This window comes from Rattus norvegicus, chromosome 7 (genome assembly GCF_036323735.1).
Source record: "Rattus norvegicus strain BN/NHsdMcwi chromosome 7, GRCr8, whole genome shotgun sequence".
Taxonomy (NCBI): Eukaryota; Metazoa; Chordata; class Mammalia; order Rodentia; family Muridae; genus Rattus; species Rattus norvegicus.
Genome location: NC_086025.1, coordinates 105,987,038 through 106,007,773, shown reverse-complemented (window position 1 = coordinate 106,007,773; position 20,736 = coordinate 105,987,038). Strand labels below are relative to the sequence as shown.

At 39.6% G+C, this 20,736-nt stretch overlaps 1 long non-coding RNA gene and 1 pseudogene across 1 annotated transcript in view; both read right to left on the bottom strand.

Moving 5' to 3' along the window:
* The window catches only part of LOC134479748 (uncharacterized), a 119,245-nt gene extending 99,188 nt beyond the window's left edge, over positions 1-20,057 (bottom strand). Inside the window, exons 1-2 of the long non-coding RNA XR_010053433.1 lie at positions 19,936-20,057; positions 8,779-9,025 (exon numbers count right to left, since the gene is read on the bottom strand). This is a non-coding gene — a long non-coding RNA (uncharacterized LOC134479748). The remainder of the gene's footprint in view (positions 1-8,778; positions 9,026-19,935) is intronic.
* LOC120094038 (small nucleolar RNA U3) lies at positions 8,071-8,262 on the bottom strand (annotated as a pseudogene).
* Positions 20,058-20,736: the final 679 nt, after the last annotated feature.

Below are 20,736 nucleotides of genomic sequence, written 5' to 3'. Positions count from 1 at the left end.
GACAAACCTAGACATACTTGGGAAGACAGAATCTCAAGGTAAATAAGGTTCATCAAATTGTCCTGTGTCCATTGTGTGGAAAAGTTTTCTTAATTAATGATTGATGTGTATGTGTGTGTGTGGGGGAATCCCAACCTCCTGTGGGCAGTGCATTATCAGGGCAAGTGATACCGAGTTGTATGACTGGCTAGCTGAGCAAGTCAGACACAGCATTCCTCCATGTTCTCTGTTTTGGTCCTTACTGTGTCCCTCCTTGATGGACTATAAGCTGTAAAATGAAACAAACCCTTCCTTCTCTACCCTCCAAAGGGCGTTTTAGTCACAGTGTTTCTCACAGTTATAAATACTAGGCCTCTAGTCTGTCAAAGAAAAAATATGTTTCATCTGAAACAGTTTTGATGGCTAGTGAATAGTCAGTTTTATAAGGAAGAAGGCTTTCTGAGGTGTTCAGCATCCAACTTGTTGAAAGCCCAGTAATAGGATGCTCTGAGAGACACGGAGGGCCTTGCTGTCAGGAGTTCACAGGACTTCCAGCCTGACCACACCATTTCCTGAGTTGTGGTTTGGACTATCTACTCAATGTCTTTAGTTCTATACCTCAAAATCAGGAGTAATAATGCCCCTGAGAAACATTCCAAGGATTCAATTAAATGAATGTGAAAATAAATAATATAGCTGGCACCTGGTCGATACTCCATAAATATTTAACACAATACAGCTTGAGCTTGGAAGAAGCTGTGCCTGTGGTCAGCCTGCTGACATGAGCAACTTTACTTTTTCCATTTTGATTCCAAGTCTGCTTGTCTTCCCCAGAAGGACAGTTACCCTGTAGTGACAGCAACTTTAAATTTTACAAAGGATTTCAAATAAGACTTGGTTCACTTCTATTATATACTTTTTGGTGCCCGGAAAATTGATTTGTCTATCTAATACTCCATACACGATATATGTAGGATGTGCAGGAAAACAGATACTTGGTAAACCACTTTACCATTGAGCCACACCCCAGCCTCATTTCAAAGAATTATCTATTGATCAAAGATCTTTTTATGAAAACCCCGGAAATGGAATTTTCTGAGACTGCCTCTCTTCGGCTAGGGAAATCCCATCTTTAAAAGCAATAACTTATCACTAAAGTTGAGCCCCCCAATTACAGATTCTTAAACTTTGGTATGTTTGTACTGTTTTAAGTAAGGATGGGAAAACATTGTGACATCCCCATTACAGATGATAGCCATGGTTCGTTTCATTGCATTTGGAGAGGAATGACCATCAGAATGGTACAGTTAAAAAGTCTGCATTCTTATTACTGAGCCACCAGATAACAGCATAAAGTTTGTTTATCTTTGGTACTGTAATCATATTTGTATCAACTCTGAGGACAAGACTGTATCATACTGACCCTGGGGGACGTTATAGAATTGAATAACTCCATAAATTGTGAGCAATTGGTCACTGTACATTTTGAATGATGGTTACATCCTTGTGTTGGAATTAATCTATTAAATTCATGCATGGAGACTGAGTTCTTCTACCTGCTGAGTTCTACAGGAGAAAGTTGAACCTGATGTGGTATACATAGTCTATCAGGATGAATGGCATAGAATGTCAAATAAAGATTGAAGAAACTCTTGAGAATAATGGGTCAGAATTTAAATTTAAGAGACTTCTGATGAGATCAGGTAGATCAGGTAGCATAATAGCAATTGAACCAGGTGCTGTCTACACTACATATTGTTGGCTCAGGATTTTCCTCCTCTTATCTTTCATTCTAACCAAAATCTCTGAAAGCATTTTCCAAGTTAGTATAGCTTGTAGATGCTAGGCAAGTTGTCCAAGAGCATGGAACGTCTGTAATTGGATGGGGTTTTGACCACCATTAGTCTCTGTTGCAGTTGCATACTGTTTTGCCTTTCAATTGTGGTTGGCAGATGTTGACCTGGAATATGGGAATGGGTCAATGTAGACAGGAAAAGCATAATATGTTCTGCTTTTGGATACTGCAGGCTTTTGAAGTCTACCATGTGGACCTGTTGGCCCTGAGGCAAGGCTAAAGAGATTGTCCCTGGGCATTTAGACACAAGGGAGGCTGCTATTTGGAAGAGGAATGGCCAAAAGCTGCATTATGATAAAAATCACTGGAGTGGGAAAGTTCGTTTGCAGAATGTGGTAGTGATTTCTTCTGAGCAGAATAGGGCCTAAAGAAGAGACTAGTTTACCATGCCAGAGAAGCAGGGCAAGTCTGGGTTAAGGTAGCTTAGTCCTGGGCAAGAGAAATAAGTCATGTATTCTAGTAGGCTAGTGGCTGTCACATGCCCATTAAATCCTTTACCAGGAATTTACATTCGGGAAAAACAAGCAAAGCAGCAACCAGTTCTTACTTGCATATGCCTGCTGTGTGAACTGTCACCGTCACCGTCATGATGACCACCGGCCTATGTGATGCTCACTTATAGGCAAGATTCTCACTTACATACATGGCACCCACATGTACACACGTCACTTCAATCATGCATATGATCAATGTATGTACACTTATATGTACAGCATGCATGATGATTGCAGAATGCTACTTCAACAAATCTTGCCATCGGTGCGAAAGTATATCAAGACTTCAGAAGCATGGACAAATGCAGACATGTGAAACATCAATGGGGAAATAGGTAGGTGGTTAGTTTGAGCTGTCTCCTGGCAGAAAAAGATGAAACTAATAGATATATGGGCCCTCAGCTAATGGAATATACTAGAACTTTCACCTAAGCAGCATTGGAATCTGAGGCCCAAGGCAGCTAATTTGTTAGCCACATAGCAACTAAGAAGGAGCCCAGATATCATTTCTATAAACCAACTTTTTTTGTTCATAACTTGGAGTCAGAATGAAAAGTATGAGGATTCTTGTTAATCTACTGTAATGTTTTTCATTAATCATACAATGGGGGAGTCAGTAACGCATCTGTTATGTAAGCCGATGTCAGTGGCTTTATACATGGCTAGTCTAGGGCCTATAGTATACTTACAGCTCTGTTTTAAAGTTTTCATAGTAAAACAAACGAGGCAGAATGTTGCTTAGTTTTGTTCTTTGGCTCACAAAAATGTGGTAGGTAGGAATAATAGCTAAGCAACCAAAGGTAATCTACAGGTTCAATGCAAAAACCAATCAAAATTCTAGTGTTATACTTCATGGAACTAGAAAAAGCCAATCCAAACCCCAGGCATGCAAAACAGCAGGAGGTATCCTAATGCCTAACCTCAAATTATGCTCTAGTGACAAGGATTGCCTGGTACTGGGCTGAAAACAGACATGCAGACCAATGGAACAGGATAGACAGCCCCCTCCCCCCCAAAAAAAGTGACAAATGCTATGGTCATTTAACTTTTGGCAACATGACGTAGTGAAAAATGGCAGTGTATTCGACAATAGTTCTGGGAAACCTGGTGTCTCTATGCATGATAATGAAATTAGATCCATACCCTTTGCCCTGTATGAAAATAAACTTCAAAGTTCAACAACCTGATCTTAGAGTCTGGAAAGGCTAACAGTGCTGGAGGAAAACACAGGGAAGACTTTCAATATACCAGTGCGGACAGAAACTCCCTGAGCACAGCAACCAGCCCCGTGAATAATCGACGGGTGGAACTAAACGAACTTCGAATTTTTCTGTACAGCAAATGAACAAATAAAAACAAAAAAGAAAAACAAATTACACCCCTCCTCCCAAAAAAATCCCCCCAAAACTATCAGCAAAGCACACAGACAGCCTACACCGTGGGACAAAAATCTTTACCAATTGTATTTCAGGTAGCAGTTAATAACCAGAAATCCCTACGAGCTCCAGAAATTAAGTACTGAAAGGACAAAAGTACCAATCAACAGATTGGTTGGTAGGCCAAAGAAATGAATGGTTCTCAAAAGTGGCAGCAATAATAAATATTCACAGAAAGGTTCAAACGTCCCTAATCAGAGAAATGCAAATTTAACCTCTTTAGAAATAGCCATGCTGACTAGGGTGAAGTGAGACCAAGGAATCTAGGATTGTTGTGACAAGTGCCCCATTATAGCATTCTAAAGAACCCTACTAAAGGATTTAAAAAAAAAAAACTACCTTCCTCATTTTCAATCCTAGTCCTTCTTCACATCCTTTGGCTAGGAGAACAGCAGTCCTCTGAGTGGGCAGAGTTTCACATCATGTATATTGTGCAAAGAGCCAAGTGGTTCAGCATTAAAACAGATTGATATGAACTGGTAACTGAGACTTCTCAGACACACTGGGCAAGCACTGAAGGTTTAAAATAAGGAGTCCTTGAGTGTATTCAGGTAGTTTTGTATATGTAATTCACAACAAGCACACAGATGTACATAACATGTTGATCCTACCCATTATACATTACTTACATATGAGGAACTAAATAGCCAATTGGGCAAACAATTTGTCAAATCAAATTGACAATATTGAGCCTCCTGTGTCACTGTTCATGATTGCTAATGAGACCCTGTGAAACAAATGACTATGGTGACAGGGACAACATTCATGTGAGGGCCAAACACCAATATACTACTTTATTAAAGTTCATTTGTCTAATTGAGTCTCTATGTCTGCTGGGATCAGAAAACAATGGTGAAGTCCTGAGATGGCGCCTTCACTGAAAGAGATCCATGCAGAAGTTAGATCTGGTTCTTCCTCCCAGTCCCATGGCTCACAGAAATATGACTCAGACTCAAAACATATTTACAAATACCTTGGTCATATAGCCAGGCCCGTCTCTGACTAGATCATAATTAAAATAACACATTTATTGTAATCTACATTCTGCCACATGGCTGGTTACCTATGCCCAGGTACCATGTGTCCGTTTTGCTACATCTTTCCGGGTGAATCTCTCATGCCTCACTCTATCTCCAAATTCTTTCTGCCTCCCTAGATGTCCCACACTGTGTTCTTTTCTTTCTTCTAGGCTTTAGGTTTCTTAACTGTCAAGTACATCCATACAATACAAAAGCTATTCTCTCTACAGACCAACATTAGAGCTAAATTGACTATACTAGCTTCCCAACTGATGGGACTAGGTGGGTATCCTGCCTATTGGTTTGCCCTTCCTAGAGGAGTTTTACCAGAATTCCCATCCAAGTCTTTACTAAAAGGTTTGGTCCAGTGGCTGTAGGTAATATATAATGTCTTGTTCATACAGGTTTATTTAGCAGACAGGTAGCCATCAAGATAGAGTTCACAGCTTGCCATTGTACCCAGCTCTATGCACCTGGTTAGAGTGACAGTGAACTCCAGGCACAGTGCACGTTTACTTTTAGATGTCACAGGGAAAGCTAGTATCCGTCTCCAGGATGCAGCATGCACACTGATTCAAATACGTGGTGGTGCTATGTTTGATATTAAATGCTATAGTCTTAAAAGAATGGGGTAGACACAAACATGATTTTAGTTGCAAATGGCCAGCTTGGCAAGTTTGCATTTACTGTTTCATGGCTTTGTGGGCAGAACATCTCTTCTGTTTGACTTAACTTGGATTAAAAAAAATACCAAGGGCCTCAGTAAGGTAAAGGTTTGGGCTTCCCTGCAAATGTATCCTCAGAGAGGATCAACTGAGAAGGAGGACCCCCCTCCCCCTCATCATGTTGGCGGCAGCATCCCATGGGCAGGGTCAGAGGAAAGAGGGAAATAAGTTGAGTGCCAGCATCCTTCTGTCTCTATTTCCTAGTCTGAAATGTGACCTAGCAGCTCCTGTGTACCCACGGTTACAGACCAAGCTACTGACACCCTTACCACACCTTCACCAGAAGGACCATTAAGATGTGAACCAAAATAAGCATTTCCTCAAGTTAGCTTAGTTAGGTGTTTTATCCAAGCCAATGAAAGGAACTAATGCAAGTAATTAGCCTGTCAGCCACAGGTTTGATGAAGCCATGGTACAGTTGTATCTTACCTTAAACCTATCAATACTGTATTCGCAAGTAAAAAATAATGGTGTAAGAAGCTGCTGTAGATATGATTTAGGGGGCAAAAGATACTGCCTACTGGCTATTAAAGTTGATGTAAAATTTTTTTTGCTTTTATCCTAGACTCTAGATTGTATAATTACATCTCATGCATTGTTTAATTTCCTCTTTTGTGAAGACACATATGAGCTCAAGGTTTTGTGCATGCTGAAACAAGGGTTGTACCACTGAGCTATATAACTCTAAGCTTTTGTGTTTGTTTTATTATTCAAGTATTATTTAGCAAGCATTCATAATATACACAGCGTCATTGTCTTTCATTAAATGCAGTGCATCATTAAAATACCCCGCTTAGTTAAACTCAACAATTTGAAATAATTGTTTTTGAGCAATGGTTGCAGAGTCTTCTTCCCACCTGGGAGTTATTATGCTAATCTGTCAGATCTGTCAGAAATGTCTTAAACTATTGATACACATTTAACTGTGTAGAATTTTACAAACCAGACATCTAATGGCTGAGTTATTTCCTTTGATCTGTACAGGATCCTAGCAAGGCCGGTAAGATTGTATTTTTTTAGTCCTGGATATAAATGAGGAAAGTAAGATTATCTCATTCTTGTCATGTCCTGCTCCTCCATTTTCTCTCCACTTCTTGATAGTCTGGACAGTTTTGCAAACATGACTGATCTGAACATTAACTCTAAAATGACACGAGTCTCTTAGTGACTGAAGACAGTGATCTTCATCCCACATATCTCACATTTTAGGATATTTTAATAAGTGGTAAAAGGAGATTAGGCACAGAAATGTTCTGAACCCACACCAAATTGCACATGAAGTTAATTACATGTGCACCCACAGGGAAAAAGCAAAAATTTAGATATTTCTAAGAACCCTGAATTTCCCAAGCAATCAATATTCAGTAAAGCAGGTGTAATGAATGAACAGTGTACTCAGCGTGACTCTGGAGCTGGGGCATGTAGATCCATGCTTGAAGACAACTTGTTTTCCTGCAGATTCCGTGTCCTAGTTAGTTTATGACAAGTCAACTCAAACTAGAGTCATCTGAGAGGAGCGAACCTCAACAGAGGGATTGCCTCCCTCAGACTGGCCTCTGTGTCTGTCTTTGGGATATTTGTCTTGATTGACAACTGATGCCAGAGGGCCTATCTAATGTGGGTGTATAAGAAGGCACACTGAGTAAGCCTTCAAGAACGCAGCAGTAAAGCAGCAGTCCTCCATGTCTTTACTTCAGTGCCCCTTGTTAATGTGCTATAATGTAGAAGTGTGGAAGTGGAAGGTAAATAAATCCTTTCTTCCTCTAAATTATTTTTGATCATGATATTATAGTGCTTGATCACAGCAAAAGAAAAAACCATCCAAAAAAAAAAAAAACCCAAAAAACCCCCAACCAACCAACCAGCAATAAAGGAAGCAAGCAAACAAACAAAACCAACTGGCTATTCCTGGACCTTAGAAAAGACTTCAGGCCAAATAGAAAGTTTTGAATATGCTTGGCCCAGGGAGTTGGATGGAGTGTGTCACTGTTGGGGTGGGCTTTGGGAGGCCTTCCACCTAGCTGCCTGGAGGAGGTTAGTCTTTTGCTGTTTGTCTTTGGCACAAGATGTAGAACTCACACCTCCTCCAGCACCATGCCTGCCTGGATGTTGCCATATTTTCCACCACAGTGATAATGGACTGAACTCTGAACCTGTAAGCCAGCCCCAGTGAAATATTTTACTTTCTAAGCATTGCCTTGGTCATGGTGTCTCTTCACAGCAGGGGAAACCTAAATAAGATACCATAGCATCAGAGAAGAGACCCCCTAACCCTATCCCTTAAGGTGACACAGGGGGAAAGTAAGAGGATGCCTGGAGGAAGTCAGGGCATCCATTATAAGTAAACAAGTAGTCCACATGTCCCAAATCCTCAGCTTAGGGACGAGAACTTGAGCATCCTTCCAGATGCCTATCCTCCTCCCATTCAATCTCTGTGAGAGCCATCATTCTCTCTCTTTGAAAAATTCTCAGCATTGCATTTTGTGGTACTGATTTTAAAATAGCCATGGTACAACTGAAAACTTGTCAGGATTTTAATGCCTTCCATCCATTATAGACAGATCAGAATGATGGAAATCCAAATTCGAATCTGTACTAAAGTCACAGGTCAGAGCAGGTCTGCTGTTTAGGATGGGTATCTGCTTAAATACAATCTTCACTCCTCTCATTTCTTGCCATTCATATTGCCCTGTTATTTTGGAAACAAATGCATCAATAACGAACTATAGAAATGATCCCTGAAAGTATAGTCTTCAAATGCATCAATAAAATAATGGGCAGAGATAAAAGCATAGGGTTGATAGGACTGTGTTTTTATTTCTGGAAGATTGTAACTCTTTGTTAACTCCTCCTTTGAGAGTGAAAAATGATCTCAGTGGTCACAAAATATGAAATAGTTTAGCTTTGAAATATATATATATAATATTTCCAATCTCCTTTATATTTATAGGTGTCTTAGAGTTACTATTGCTGTGATAAAATACCATAACCAAAGCCGCATGGGGAGGAGAGGCCTTATACTTACTCATTACTGTTCATCATTGAAGGAAGTCAGGACAGGAACTTAACCATGGCAGAAATGTGGAGGCGGAAGCTAATGCAGAGGGCATGGAAGGGTTCTGTTTATTGGCTTGTTCCATCAGGCTTGCTCAGCCTACTTTCTTATAGAACTGAGGACTATCTGGTAGCCCCATCCCCTGCCACTGTCAGCAAGACGATAGTGGTACCCTACCCATCAAATCACTAAGAAAAAACACCCTAAAGGCTTACCTGTAGGCCAATTTTATGGAGTCATTTTCTTAATTGAAGACACCTCCTCTCTGATGACTTTAGTTTTTGCCAAGTTGACAAAACTGGCACAACCGGTGAGAAAATTGAGTCCCGGTTATAAACAATTAAGAAACCACAATGCCCCATGAATTTACCTACTCTTTCCTTCTTTCAATGTGTGGCTATAATTAAATTCATATACATTCCTTTGTTGTGTCCATTTTTCTTTGCTAGTAGAACACGGCATCTGTAAGTACACCAACAAAGAGCTTAATGAGTAAAGAAGGTGAAGGTTACTGGTCATCATGGTTATACAGTTAATTTATCAGTCATGTTTGTGTCTGTGCTATTCTGGAACACCTTGAGCCTCTTGAAAGAAGAGGACCCAGTTCTGACAGCATGTCAACTCTAGAATCCAACTGAAGATGCCAATTGTTTCCCCAATCAAGACATTAGAGTTTATAAGCCAACATTCTCGGTTCTCCCTGGAGAAATGGACTAGTTACAGTCAATAGACTGGGCTTTTGAATTACTTCTGAAAGAGTGCTGGAAGCTATTTCTCATCTCTTTTAAGACATTTTGTTTCTCTTGCAAAGCTAACTAGCATTTTTCTCCAGAGCAGATTATTTCCAGAACCTTCGCCAAGACATTAGATACCTAACCTTCTATTAAGACTTATTTAGCCCCCTGGGTTCGGTCCCCAGCTCCGAAAAAAAGAACCAAAAAAAAAAAAAAAGACTTATTTAGCCTTCCATTTCACCTTGCTCAGAACAGAGCTCTGAAGATCTCTCAGCTCTACTCCTCTGGTTCCTTTATACATTTTGGTCAGATCACAGCTTTGCTGGCAAATCACTGTACTATCTTTTAAACATTGCCAGCATTCCTCTAGTGCTATCACCATTAGTTGTGTTATTGAGTCCAGAAGTTAAGTAGGCCATATATTGTGAAAGGCATATACTGGGCTTTCAGAACACCACACCTTAGTTGAAAGTATAGAGATGTTCACAAAGGTAGAGTTCCAATATCTCTCAACAGTCTAAGTATGGCAACTTTGCATGCCATATTTAATAGTATCATGTACATCTAAATATTCCCACTGTAAGCCCTAGTCCCTCTTTCCCCAGTAGAACATTGGCTTTGACATAGAAGGCCTTTCCAGACTGTAAGGAAGAGTCTTCTCCTAAAGCTCTCCTCTTTATAATCATGTTCAGGGTTTGCCCTGTGAACATAAGAGGTAAAAAGTTTTTATGTACGACTAGGTGGTTTGAAAGTCTTACAGTTGTCACTGGCTTGTCTTTTATCAATATCTCCATCTGGCATTAAGATTATAATAATAGCCACTTCCTCTTCCAGTGTCTAACCACCAGAAGTAGTAAGCTGGTACTAACCCTTCTGCTTCTTTGTTAACCCCAGCTCTCCACTGGTAAAAGCTTAAGTCATAGCACTACCACACGACAAGAGCAGAGATCTTTCCATTTACCACCACCAATGACGACTGTCTTTTTCACCTACATGATGAGTGATTTGATTCCCAAATCCCATCTGCAGAATTTATTTCCTCGAGCCAGTTTCCACACCTATCGCCTTTCATCATATTCTACAAGATGAGTTATGCATAATGACTCATTAGTTAAGTGAAAATTGATAGTAGATTGAATAAAACAGGTCAGGACAAGGGGGACATACTAGGGCTATCCCTAGGATAACAAGAGACTTGGTAGTCTCTTAGAGTGTGTCTTGATATGATCACACAGAAACTGGCATGTACTGATAGCTGACTCCTCCTGGAGACATAAACCTAGAGATCCATGCTTTTGATTTATTAATTCTTAACTAAGAGTAACAGAGGGATTAAACTCAGCTACATTCAGTTATGGATAAAAAAATGGCAAGTAGTAGTTTATTTCACCTAGAGTTCTGAGTATCAGAGAGAATTAAAAGCTCCAAACCTTGTTGTAAGTCTCATAGGAATACAAGTGTATCCAATACAAAGGGAATACTTCACAAAACTACCTGCTCTACATCCCTTGTATGAAGGAAAGGACAGGTACAGGCCAGCTACCCTTCATGTGGATCAAGCTTTGAATAGCCATTAGAAGGTCAGAATAAAAGATTAAAAGTTGTTTCATTATGCATTGATTCATTGCACGGATGATATGGAAGCTTCCCATAGACCCCACCTGAGGTTTTGTCATTACGAAAGACTTCTATTAGGGCACTGTGACAGTTTATGCTACTGTAACAAGATATGAAGACTGGGTCATTTATGAAATAATTTCTACCAGTTCTCAAAGCTGTAGAACCCAACTCCCCCATTATTAGACAAGGGCTATAAGACTGAAGAGGACAACCTCAGAAGTGAGGTTCCATCTCCACTCTACTGGATCAAGCACATGTTAGCTGTAGAATTGTCAGCCTTATGTGGACATTCATTCTTGATCTAATTGGAGCTATCTTGGTCAGATGCTTTTGCAGCATCCGTGGAGATGGTCACACATTGTCATCTGTCACACCATTCCTTTGTTAGGCCACCATTTGTAGATAATGCTATTTGGAATAATAATTATGTCCTTAAGATGTGTACATGGGTATAAGATCATCCTCTAGAGCATGGGTAACCTACCTGTGGCCACATTCCCAACGAGAGGCATATTTACTTCTTCAGAAGCTATAAATTATTAATAAGGGTGGGGCCTCAGAGCCTTCTCATGCCCATGTTGGAACTTTAAACTGACTCAACCTTGTGTGGGTCTCATGTTTGTAACCACAGCTCCTGTGAGTTCATGTGCACAGCAGCTATATCATGTCCAGGGGACATAGAACATTTTATACTACTCTTCCCCATCCTCTGGCTCTTATATTCTTTCAGTTCCCTCCCCCATTCCTTTTATTATTGTGTTCCCTGAGCCTGTGGTACAGTAGGGAATAATATTTAAGAACAGTCTATGGTTGAGCATGCAGTTGCATTGTTGTCAAAAATGCTGAGAAATAAGCCCCTCTACACTAACCCACTATTTAATACATTAGGAAGCTTCTACAACCAGTATCAGGAGCAGCACAATATAAACAAATATTTGAAGGGACTTTGACAACATGGATTGAGAAGTTTATAAATTGTCTGAGATAGGCTCATGATTCTTTGTTTGGCTTTTATATTAGAGATATGCTGGGGTAGGCTGAAATAGATTCTGAGAATTGAATAGATGCAATTCAAAGGAAAAAAGAACACCCCTAGACTCAGAGAATTATCCCTGTAACAGAGATCATTTGGTTGATTAGGTTACCCTTTGACAGTCTCTGATACAATGTCTGACCCAGGCTGCCAACCCATTAAGCTTCTGCATTTTGTAGCAATGGGGCTAAGCTCCTGTTATCTGGTGTGGACTGGTCCATAAAGGAAGCCAGTGACTAAAAGAGAACCCTAAGTCTCAGAGTATAGTGATATAGATGCTTGAGAGCTGCCATCCAGCTCACCCTACTGGACGTTATTCATTGTTCTTGTGGCATCCCACTACCACATACTAGAAACCCAAGCATGTCCTCCTATCCCTGCTTTAAGCAGCCACCCTTAAAATTGATTGGCAGAATATTAGCCTGTTATTCTGACACTTTTCATTTATTTGTATAGATTGGAGTTCGTGACCTGAATTGTTTCACCTTGAAATGTTTTAAATAATTTTTATTACCATGCATTAGTTATGCACATGAATGGTTCAATGCGATATCATTTCCTGCAGCTGAAATGCGATAACAGTGAATTGCTTTGGATTTTGTGTGCATGGAAAATTTACTCTTATTGCATGGAAAATTTACTTTTATAGGCTAGATTTGGATATTGGATTCTTGGGCTATTTCTCACACTTAATCTTTTATTACATTTTTCTGCATTTATGGTTTGCTATAGACTTTTTTTTTTGTAGAGTTCACCATTGTTTATCTCTATCTGTAAGATCTCTCCCGCCCCTCTGACTTCTTGCTGGAGTTGCTGAATTTTAGCCTCTGGACCATGCACAGGTGGGCTAGTGTTTGGAGTTGATTATGTTTGGCGTTCTTATAGATTTATGAACCTGGTTCACAGAGGTAATAAGGTTTGTATTTTGGGAAATATGCTATTTATTTTTACATATTTTTCTATTCTATTCTCTTTTTTAGGTATTTCAACTGCTTATAAATTATGGAAATTGCCTTGCCGTATCCAGTTTGTTCCATTTTTAATTTTTCCTGTTTTTTTGCATTTCAGTTTGAGAACTTTCTGACCATGTTAAAAATCTCACAGAGCCTTTCCTTGACAGGGAGTCTATGGAGAGGCTTAAAGTTTCATTTTTGCTGAGTTATTTTGAACATTTCCTTTTGATGCTGCTCTTAAATTTCCATTTCTCAGCACATATTTACATAGTCATTAAGTCCTGAATTTGTTTTTGGTTTTTTTTTTTTGTTGTTTTTGTTCTTTTTTTTTTTTTTTTTTTTTTTGGCTGTCCAGACAAGATACCACAGACAAGGTATCTTAAACAATAAAGATTGTATCTCCATTATAAAAAAAATCCAAGTTCAACAACAAGGTTCTAAATTGTTCTGGTTTTGGTGATGCCTTTCTGGCTTTATGAAAGGTGTTTTTAGTACATGGTCTTCTCTGAATATAGTTGGGTAGGTATGGAGGGAGGGTTGAGTAGGTTAGAAAAGAGAACATTTAGATATCTTTCTTTTTTTTTCATGAATCCTTGGCAATCATGCTCCATCCCTCACGGCCTACTTACAACTTTGGTATAGGCCTGGATAGCAAATCACACACCATGGGTGGATATGGCTTTATATGTACGTGAGACCATAACTATGTTCAGTGTGGCAAGGCAATGGTTATAATATCTCCTTACTTGGAACATAAATGAGCAAAACTTTCATGAATGGAGTGTGTACTTGATGTTCATTTTGGCTTTTAGTCTGGCTTGTAGTTTTTATTGCTGGTAGTAGCTAGACATTTTTAGAAGAAACAGTAGCAGAAGCAAGCAAATGCAATGTGAGGGCAAGTTAATCTATGGAGCATTTAATCTTCAATATTTTCCATTGCCAGAGGCTTCACTTCCTCTATATATGTCCTCCTTCCCATCTGCGTCCGGATTTGGAGATTCACTTCTCCTTCCCTCTTCATGGGTCTGTTTTGAGAGCTTTTAGTTCTTATCCATTGTCCTGGAATCCTGTTGATGGTGTGATAAAGGTGCAGAGGAAGGAGAAGAGCTCTACAATCTCTAACATTTAAGCCACACTTAGAGCTTCTGTCCTGTGGACCTTGAATAAGTTTCCTCTTTGGACTGCTACCTATACCTTATGGGAGATGGGATAGTTGGACAACTAGAAAGAATAAAAAACACCCTTCTCTCAATGTTCTGGGGTGAACCATTTGTTATAGAGAAGGCTTTCTTAAGCATTACCTCCAGGGAACCTTTCTTGGATCTCCACCTTAAGGCACCAGGGCTATTCTGAGATGTGAATCTCCCAAGACTGCTGTACTCAGAGTATACCCATCTCTTTCTGCTGCATACTTATTTCCTCAAACAGCAAAATTATACTAAGTAATACTATGGCTGATAGTTTTAGAACCCTTTGCTCTAAGCAGGCAGATTTTGGTGACTCTGGTTTCAAACATTCCCCAGAAGTAACAGTGGTGGCTGACTAAGCAAGCTAAGTTCTATAACATGTATGGTAGGAGTTATTGCCTTCCTTTATAAAAAGAACACACCTTATATAACCCTGTAGCCAGAAGAAGTAAAAGCCAGAGACAGTAAATACCCATAGTAATTTAGGTTTCTACCCAAAGCCTTGGTACTTCTCACAAGGTAGGAATTTATATCAGACCAGTGACTATATCACAGAAAGCCAGGTTCATGTAAGGATTACAGAGCAACATGACTAGAGAGAGCTCACTCTGGGCAATAAGCTACACTTAAGTTAGAATCAAGAATAGTTAAGGTCTAATTACATACACTAGCTATTTTGGGTGAGAAGGGACCAAGACAGGATTTCTCCATGTAACATCACTGGAACTTGCTCTGCAGACCAGGCTGGCCTCAAACTCAGCGTTCTGCCTGCCTCTGGTTCCATAGCTCTGGGATCAAAGATGTACACTACCATGACTGTTCAGACTATTCAATGTTCTTGAATACAATAATCTGTTTATTTCCTCTTCAAACTTAAATATTACAACTATCAATACTCGTTACTATTACATGTTGTACAAATTACACACAAAAAGATATATCATTGTAGCCTATGCTTGATGTTCTGAAGTGCCTAGCATAGAATCCTTCATGCAATAGCCGTGCTTTAAATTTTCAGCAAGTTCAATTTTGAACTTAACATCAGCCACTTCTGGAAAGAGAGTTTAAGCTTCCATTTGGCAATAAGAAGAAGTGATCCACTGTAATAGAATCCTCCTGCTCTAGTCTGCAAGCCTACATTAAGATTCCGGGGAGAAGTCTGGTTTTTTTCTTTTACTCTGCACATAAATTGAAGCCCTGTTTGTAGCAGAGAATGAGGCTGCGTTATTAGATGGCTGGATGTGGTGAAGAAAGGCCAGCTGTATGACCTAGCACATACTGTCTCCTGAGACTTAAAGGAAGCTTGCTTATTAAAATAGCTCAACAACATCCATTCTTCATGGGCAGATGAAATTAAGATCACTATGTATTATCAGCACTAATTCACTTGTCCATTATTTTATGGGGAAGAAAATCCTTCCTGGTTCTAATCCCAAGTCTTCCATTTACAACTGTGATAGTTCAAATAAGAAATATCCTCTCATAGATCATGTTTTGAACGCTTGGCCACTCAGTTGGTAGTACAATTTGGGAAGGTTATTCAAGCATTTATATAGTAGAACTTCTCTTGTGGAAGTGTATCACAGAAGACAGGGTTTGAGGGATCATAGCCTTTCCCAACTCCTATTCTCTACTATTTATGGATGGATGAAAATATGGTCAGACAGCTTTCTGCCTGTTATCATGACATTCTATCCCCACTCCAACCCCACCGTCATGACCTCTAGCCTTCTAGAACCATACACTACTCTTAAGTTGCTTTTGGTCATGGTAATTAATACACAGACTCTGGTCATGTGACTTCCCTCCAGAAAGTTGTAAAGCAGCATCAGATTATCTGAAACAAAAGGGGACACGGACAGAGAAAACTCTTTTCTTGGTGGAGTTCATCTTGGTGAAGCAGTAAGTCCATTGAGGTTCTTCATAGGAACATGATTGACCCAAATGTAGTGGCCCTCTTGGGAACTCTCCCAGGCACCTTACAGGTAGCTACATCACTGAGGCCATCTACCCACCACATGAAATGATTCACAGAGAACTGCATCACTGGCACATCCTCTGGCGAGCTTAGAGACAAATTAACCCAAGTGAAGGGTTCATCTCCCAAGTCAAGGTACTGCAGATGTAACCTGGGAGTAGAGGCCTCATAAGTATCTCATCTGCTTTGAACCCTACTAGCACTCCACATCTTCCACAAGAGAAGGTGAATATTCTTGATTGAGATATCTCTTGCAGACAATCCCAACTGTTTCAAAGAAACAGTGGGGTCAAACTTGAACCTAGAGGAAGTGGCTACAATCCAATGCTGAAAGCTTATTTTTACATTGCAGACGTCTATCCATTTATGTTTAGCACATAATAGGCATTGTCTCAACACCTTGCACAGTGGTTAGCACATATGAGGCCAACTTAAACAAGACAAACACAAAGCCTTTGTTACTTCATCTTGGACAGTCACAAAATTTGTCAAGGATTGATCAGCAAGGTCCAGGATCACAGTCTTAATCAAGGGTTTTGGTTCTTAAATTTTCACTTATTCTGGAAACTAACATTTGTAATTTTAGATTGGGATGCCACCACTGAGCTCAGACTATATTTAAATGGTCAGTGCATTTTTTTTGATCATTAAAGCTTAACACTAATGTTATCACTTCTCTGCACTATGCATAATAGGACTAAGGCTAAACAGATGGGGTAACTTGCCCAAGTTTACTAAGCATTTACATGGCTGAGGTGGATTTTAATTAAATCTTATCCCCAGTCTGTACACGCTCAACTGCTCTGAAATTCCCCCTTGGAGCAAAGATGTTTTCTTAATTAAAATTGATCTTCAGGCAATTTCTTGCTTGCATTTTACTAAACTGTCAGCCAAGTAAATTGAAGTCATTTTTTTTTCTGAGAAAGTGAGCTATAGAAAAAGGGCACCAGGTTTAAAGCTAAAGGTATCTGAAATCGGTTTTGTGATTTCTTGCAAAGTTTCAGGCAAGATACAGAAGTAGCCTGATTCTGACATCCTTATGTATGAAATTGGGACTTAAGTGCTTTATAGTTGTTTGTTCTTTCTTTTTTTTCCTTTGGAATGGTAGTGAATACTTCATGCTGTATGTTGGCATATATGTTGGAAGTATATAATTTCATTTGATTTTTACAGGAGATCACAGTTGAGATTCATGATAGTTGGAATGAGAGTGCCCCTACCCTGAGTCAGATGTTTGAATACTTGGTTCCCAGAGTTGGTGGCAATGTTTGAGTAAGTTTAGTTGGTGTGGCCTTGACAGAGGAAGTATGCCAGTTGGGACAGGCTTTGAGCATTCAAAGATTGCACCATCCCTAATGTGCTTTCTGCTTCCCGCTTGTGGTTTAAGAGCTAAACTTTCAGTGGCTCCAGTCATGATGCCCACCTTCTGCCGTGCTTGCTCCACCATAATAGTGATGAACCTCTATGCCTCAATTTCAAATAGACCCTATAAAGAATAAAAGAGATAGGGAATGTTTGTGGGCATTTTCTTGATTTCTTCAGCCATCTTCAAATGTGAAAGCTGGGAGATAGCCTGAACACAAAGAAACCCTAGACTTAGAGAGCGGAGATCAATGTTCAAGATGAACAGGGAGAAAGGCAAAGGACACGGCTGTGGTGGAATTACTCAGAGCAACAGCTAGCTTTAAAGTTGTTTTGACCATAACCATGTTCTGTAGGTTGTACTCTTAAATGCTTCCTTAATACCAGTGTTAAATATAATAAATGATTACACATGGAGTTGTCCTTCTTACCTAACATTTTTCAACTTAGTCTCAGCATTCTGAAGAAGCCCTTTCCTAAGTAGCATAGCAGATCCCTGCTGGCTAAGTGGATAGTGATTTTGGTGTCCACCAATGGTCAGAGCTGTGAAAATCCTGATGATAAGCCCTTTGTTCTCAAGGCAGTGCTGTCTCATGAATTGGCATGTAAGCATGCAGGTTTTCATGTTCTATTCAAAGCCATCATTCCCTTTATTCTTCTCAGTCTGGGTAAAGAGGGACTCTTGAGACACAGAAAGCCACACTTCCTCAACCCACTGTCTTGGCATTTTCAAGAGAAGGTGGTAAAGATGGAATGAAATGGTCTATAAAATTTGAAAACTTTGACATGGTCAAGATTCCCAATCTTCATCTCCACAGGATTATAGGTAAGTTATGGGGAGTCTACCTTTTCAATCCTGTGAACTTAGATATAGGCAAGAGAACATACACGAGGTCTCCTAGGCCTCCTTATCTGTTTCCTAGTGACCCTGGCTGCCTAAAATTGCTTAGTTTTGAAACGAACCCTCAAACATAACCAGACCACAGAACCATCTGAAATATCAGGCTTAGAAGCTGATAGAGATAGAAGAGAAGGAATCTAAGGGTCTTGAATGCCTTAGACTCATTCTACATATTTTAATCTGGGCTGAGTGCTGTGATCATGGTTAACACATGTGGAATGAAACACTGCCAGACAGCTGTGCCTGCAGGATGATGAGCAGCAGCAATAGGCATAGATGTCGGAGAATATTGACGAGATTATAGCCTGTGAAGAGTCTAGAAATGAGTTTATCTGAGCCTCATTCTGTAATGCTTAAGAGATCTGACTCTGAAACCGAGGCAGGACCAAACAATGAGTGATTGAAGCTAGAATAGAAAGGGAGCTCTTAATAGTCCCCCCCAACACACAAAAAAACCCCACAAGCTCTTTTGTGATTCAGATAAGGACCGAAGTTGTAGCATTCACTATTCGTAATGGTAGGTCTGTTGTTAGTAGGTGTTGGTCTCCCAAATACACAAGGACCTCCTTACACATCATTTAGTAGTGAGAATGCCAGTAACCTAGTGAAAGATTGAATGACTATGGAACTCTGAGTAGCCAGTTTCAGAGAGACAAAGCAAAGTGTTGGGTGCAGAGAATGAGGAAATAGGAAGAATTCTGAAAGACTGAAGAATTGTGACTTTACAAGATTAAATGGTTATGAAGATGGATGGTGATGTTGCTAGTGCTTTTAATGTCATTGAATTTTATAATTGAACACTAAGATTGTAGTAAAAGTTAACATAAAATCTATTATTGAAACATTTCAAAGCAAATAAAAGGAACTGGGGATATCAGGAAGGTAGGTTGTAAATATTTTGTATTTACTGTGCTATAAAATTGTAACACAATCTACCATTGTCCATGAGCCCTCAAATCTTTGAGAATGAACAGATTAGCTCATTCAAATTAATTTGTCTCAAGACTATGAGGTTAAAACCACAAAAATATCAAGTCGTTTCTCAAACCCAAGCCTACATCCTACTACATTTTGCTCAATAACTGGTGGTTTTAATGATAATGCCCCCATGACCTCTAGCATTTGAATGTTCAGTCTCCAGTTGGTGGAGGTGTTTAGGAGGCTTAGGAGGGTTTGATCTTGGAGGCAATATATCATTTGAGGGAGGCTTTTGAGAGTTCAAACACTCGCACCATTTCTAGTTTGGTCTAAGCATCATATTTGTGTGCTACGAGATGTGAGCCTTCAGTGTCTATAGATGCTGTATGAGCTGCCATGATTTCCTGCCATGATGGACTCTTAACTCTCTGGAACTGTAAGTCCAAATAAATCCTTTCATAAGGCCTTGGTTTTTATCACAGCAACAAAAAAGTGCTGTAACTAAAAAGCCAATCTACTTTAAATTCATAATACCGAGTTCCTGATGTCTATATGCCACTTTAGTGGGTCACTGCCCAAACTTACATTATTAAATCTAGTCACTGGCCAAACTTGCATTATTAAATTTACTTTCATTTATTCATAGGATAAGCAGGTAAGATCCGGGAAGCTGCCAAGTTACTGACCTTGACTGGTGTTCATCGGTAGCAGGTCTCTTCTCCCAAAGGAGACTTTTTCTAGAGTCCACCAAAACCAACTCCCATCAACCCAGAGGTTACTTCTGGCATTCAGACAAATTCTAGGGCTGGAAGACAAGAGAACACTAAGCCCTATTATGTCATCACCTGAGACTTGTGTTACCTATAGGATTCTCACGAGACACAGTATTTCAGCTTACGGATGGTTTTTGTTGAAAGTAGCCAATCATAACATTCAATTATATCTAAGGATTTTTATCGTTCTGTAACTGTCGACATATCCATGAGCGATATGTGTGTTAAAATCTAGAGCTACAGGTCTGCATGGCTTGCCAAGAACCTTGCTGGCAGAAACCTCTGCAAACATTGAGATTTCTAAATTTAGAATGCACACTCAGCAGCACTCTTGAATTATTGAACATATGTCCAGGTAACAAACAAGATCTGGACAACAGACTACATTAAAAGTGGTCAGAAAGGGTATACATTTGTCTTCTGTACACAGTGTATCATCTGGGACAAGATATTAAGCCTAAGCATCCCAGCCTACTGTGTTCAAACTCATTTGTAACATAGGTTTTCATTGCTGTACCATTTTCCTGTATCTCAACGAATAAATTTAGCTTTAAGGCTCTAGTTTATTTCCTCCTGCTGGAAACTGGGCTTCAGAAATTTTAAGGAGTCCCAATACCTGTTTCATAAAAGTCTTCTTTATCGATAGCTATCATGAAGTAATGCTCTTTAGAAGAGAAATCATCTGGTTTTATTTGAAAGGAAATCTACCCCAGG